Source organism: Jaculus jaculus, chromosome 4 (assembly GCF_020740685.1).
Source record: "Jaculus jaculus isolate mJacJac1 chromosome 4, mJacJac1.mat.Y.cur, whole genome shotgun sequence".
Classification (NCBI taxonomy): Eukaryota; Metazoa; Chordata; class Mammalia; order Rodentia; family Dipodidae; genus Jaculus; species Jaculus jaculus.
Window position 1 is genome coordinate 47,813,311 of NC_059105.1, and position 4,870 is coordinate 47,818,180.

Below are 4,870 nucleotides of genomic sequence, written 5' to 3' on the forward strand. Positions count from 1 at the left end.
AATCTTCTGTGATCAAGGCTGTGAACAGTTCCAAGCTATAGGAACAAACATAGATGTTTATGAGGTAGCATGGCATGCAGTCTGTTTATCATAACCACAGTAGTACATTCTCTCCGAAGGCCTATGTCCCTAGTCACAGACTTGGCCAGATTTATAGTACCAGGCACGATTTCCCTCCTGTGAAGTGGGCTTCGAATCCAATCAGAAGACAGTAACACCTATAACTTCCATGCCCTTATTGTGCCAGTGGAACTATGTTGCCTGGCAGATCAGTTGTGGAATACAAAGTCTCCACAGTTGAGTAGGATTGTTGATGGCTTTCTCTCCCCTAGCACCTTGCTAAGTGCCTTCAGGCCAGCCAGCAACTAGCCCGCTTGCAAGGAGGAATCTTCTAGCTAAGTTCCAGCTTGGTTTCTTTATGTCCTACAACCAAAGTGTATGCTGTCTTGTTCTGGTGGACAACCAAGAACAATGGCAGAATCTTATGTTGTGTTAGGGATATCTATAGACTCCTGGGCCAACAATACATTGTAGTATGTCTCATCCATGGCATTAGAGCTTTGGAGTTATACCTTATAGCTTCTAGAAGCAGTTTTATCTACCATATGGGAGACCTTCAGTTAAACCCTTTTAAAAAAAAAAAAAAAAATTATATGTTGAATTTTCTTACCAAGTAGTAAATTTCCATATGGCTTATTCATATGCCCCTAGTTTTGGTTAATCCTCCCACCACCCCCTTCTCTTCCTCCTCTCTCCCTCATAACCTCCACCCTTATCGCTGCTTAAACCTTCCCTCTCATCAACAGCCCCTCTCTTTTCATGCCCTATATGTTCTCCTTCCCTCCCTCCCCAATAAAACCTCCTCCTATGGCCTCTTTCTAGCTCCCTGGCCTCTACACGCACTTATTTTGACACTTGAAGACCTCCAATGCTTATGGATTGAAAGTATTAATATGGTGAAAGTGGCCATTCTGACAAAAGCAATCTACAAATTCAATGCAGTTCCACTCAAATTCCCAGCACCATTCTTCACGTAAATAGAGAAACATCCCCAAACTTCTATGGAAGTACAAAAGATCCCAGATAGACTAAGCAATTTTGAGCAGATGAATATTGCTGGAGATATCACATACCTGATTTCAAGTTTTGCTACAGAGAGGCCAGGACCCACATTAGCCAGATACACAAGGGGGCGCACACATCTGGAGTTCATTTGCAGGGGCTGGAGGCCCTGGCATGCCAGTTCTCTCTCTCTCTCTCTCTCTCTCTCTCTCTCTCTCTCTCTCTCTCTCTCTCTCCCTCTCTCTCTCCCTCTTTCTCTGTCAAATAAATAATATATATATATTTTTAAAAAAAAAACAGCATGGTACTGGCATAAAGGAGATATATAGACCAATAGTATAGAATAAAGGACTCATCTGTCAGTCCATGTAACTACAAAAACTTGATTTTTACACATATGCCAAAAATACACAGTGGGAAAGAGGCAGAAACTTCTACAAATGGAGATGGGCAAACCAGATATCTATATGTAAAAGAAAAAAAAAAAAAAAGACCTTCATCTGTCACACTGCACAAAAATCCACTGCGAATGGATCAAAGACTTCAATGTAGTACCCAGAACTATAAAAAAGTTTAAAAGGAAAATATAGGGAGTATACTATTAGGCCTCGGGAAGGCTTTGCTGAATAGGACTCCAGTACATAGCACTTGTGCTTTCTATGGTGTATTTATTTATGTATTAAAGAGAGAGAGTGTGGCAGATCAAAAATGGGCACACCAGGGCCTCTTTCTGCTGCAAACAAATTCCAGATGCATGCACCACCTTCTGCATCTGGCTTATGTCAGTCCTAGGGAATTAAACCTGGTTCCTTTAGCTTTGCAGGCAAGCACCTTAACCACTAAGCAATCTTTTGAGCCCTCAGTCTTTTATTTTAATAGCAATTTTTTCTGTGTGTACGTGCTTGTGTAATTGTATCTTCACATGTTCATATGTTTGTGGGTACATGTGATTATGCAGGTGACAGGGCATCCTACAGTATCATTCTCAGGAGCTCTGTCCCTCTTTTTTTTATGAGAGAGTATTTCTCACTGGCCTTGAACTTACCAAATTGGCTAGACTGGCTGGAAAATGGTTGTCAGGAATCCCCCTGTTTCTACCTCTCTCCTGCCATCACTGGGATTTCAGGCACATGCTGTAACATCTGGGATTTTACTTGGCTACTGGGAAGCAAATTCAATGCTTCATGCTTGTAAAGCAGACACTTTACTGACTGGGCCGTCTGTCTATCACACATTTGTCTGCTTTTTATTTATACACATAGAAAAGACTGCACTGGATGCTTATTAGCTACATATCTATGTCTCCTGATTTTTCTCCAAAGATTATTCTTCTCTCCTTTCTTCCTTTCATACTTGAGTGAGGCAGTTCCACCACACCAGCCATTTCAACTAACTCTTTAACAGTGTATCTTATTGATTCCTGTAATTTTAACTATAACCACTTGGGAAACCAAGTTATAATATTTTTTAAGACTTTTCTTTTTTTAAATTTATTTGACAGAGAAAGAGGGAGGGAGAAAGAATGGGCACATCTGGGCTTCCAGCCACTGCAAACAAACTCCAGATGCTTGTGCCCCCTTGTGCATCTGGCTAATGTGGGTCCTGGGGAATTGAACCAAGGTCCTTTATCTTTGCAGGCAAACACCTTAACTGCTAAGACATCCCTCCAGCTCTGGAAACCCAGTTATATACCAACCACAGGTCCAAATTTTCACTGGCCTATTGGAGAACATCAGTGATATACACTGAACTGGCAAACAGCCTGCTTTGGCTCACTGCCACCAACTCAAATTCCATGTGTCCAAATTCCTCCTCCTATGACCTTGTTCCCATGAATAACAATATGATCTCAGAATTCATCTGGCACAAAATCTTGGAATCAGCTTTTTCTCTTGTCTCCCACATCCAATACAATGAAAACTTTGTAGATTAACTATCTCATGTCTCTTGCACTGATCTCACTTGCCATTATCACCATATGTTTCTAATTTAGGAAGCATATTATGAATTAATGTTTTATGGACAAAACATGAATATTATATAAGCAGAAAAATACATTCTGTCCTCCGCCTTGAATTTAAATCCAGTCAGTTCCCAGTCTTGGAACTGTACTGCCATATCCCTCATATTTATTAGTTCTAGATAGGGTTTTCCTGGTCTCCTAATTTCTACCTTTAAAACTCTTTCTAGGGCATTTCAAGAGCCTCCTAAATAGGCTTTGCTATAGACATTGCTGGAAAAAATAGCTTTTGAAAACTTGGATGCAATTGTGTCATGCCCCACTCAAAAGCTCTTCTGTATTTCTATGTAAACAACAGATGTGACATGGAAGGGGCCCATGACTCCAACTCTCTTCTTCCCATACTTATCTGAATATTTCAAGTTTGCTTTCTCTTGTTCATGAAATTTTTTTATAACAAACTAATATCCCAACTATAAATGCCTTCCTTTTATACTGTACTCATTCTCAAGACTGCTCAAATCGCACAAGAAGCACTCCCAGTACCTGCTGAGACGTGATTCTTACGAGGTCAGCTAACAGCTCGATGTTACTTGACATTAATAAGGCTTTCCAGTCTTCTCTGTCCTTGAAAGTAAGAAAAGATTTGTCTCTGTTAAGAAAATTATGGTCATTAGTGATGTGGCCACTGGTAAGTTGCCCATTCCACAGTAAATAACCTTCCACCCATGATCAAGCAAGCAATCCTAATTCAAGTCAATGGGTTAAAAAAAAAAAATAAAAGTGCTCACTTCGGCAGCACATATACTAAAATTGGAACGATACAGAGAAGATTATCATGGCCCCTGCGCAAGGATGACACGCAAATTCGTGAAGTGTTCCATATTTTTTAAAAGAAAAAAAAAATAATAATAATAATAAAAGTAAGGTGGGGATTAGTGGAAAAGAAGAAGGCTGTTGGTGGGAGGGAAGATAAGAGATGATAATTTGAGGGAATAAAATTCAAATACAATATATACATGTATAAAAAGGAAAAAAAAATAAGATGTTTTAATATATGTAACACACATGTAATCATGAGTCTTCACTATGCTAATGTCAGCATCTTCATAGTATCTTGATATTGAGGTTAGGAAACAAATTCAGTTACCTGGGAGAAAAGACTGCCATGGATGGTTAAGTCTAAGCATTCTCGAAAGGAAATTCCACCCTGGTAATAGTACACCATCTCAGGGTTCACCAGAACTATCTCGAGGGGAAGATGAGTTTAAAAGTGACATTTCCACAATGTCTCTCGCTCCTGACACCTCGACCTGTACTGTGAAGAAAGCTAGCTGAGTCTCTTAAGCTTCTTCAATTGATATTTATAGGACTCCTCACTGATCAAAGAGGGATCTTAGGAATAATTTACAATGGGAAGATGTCAAGGAGAGCATGTTTCTTATTTGAAAATGAAGCTAACTCCCTCCACAGATTTTCAACATGCATTCTAGAGAGGAGAGAAAGCCTCCCATTGAGGACCATATACATCCTAGATATAATTTTTAATTTGAGGGCAGAGTGTCACTTGGATATCTTGAAAAAGAAAAAAGAAATGTTTCCAGAACCTCTATTTTGGGTCATGTTAAAAACTACATCATCTATATCACAGGGTTCTTATGAAGATAAAGATGGTATCAAACACAAAGAAACTTTAACTATGACAGTTTTAGGTGACCTAAATCTGTGTTACCAACTATGGAATAATTTATTGCTGATAATCTGTCACTTTGTGTGTGCCATCACATCATATACTGATCTATATGGTTTTTCTTCCACATTAAATTTAGAAAATGCAATGGGAACTGA

General features: G+C 39.2%; 1 non-coding gene across 1 annotated transcript; it reads left to right on the forward strand.

Moving 5' to 3' along the window:
* Positions 1 to 3,805: 3,805 nt before the first annotated feature.
* On the forward strand, positions 3,806 to 3,912 carry LOC123460352. Its single transcript, XR_006636917.1, has one exon. It is a non-coding gene; the product is annotated as a U6 spliceosomal RNA (small nuclear RNA).
* The last annotated feature ends 958 nt before the right edge of the window (positions 3,913 to 4,870 follow it).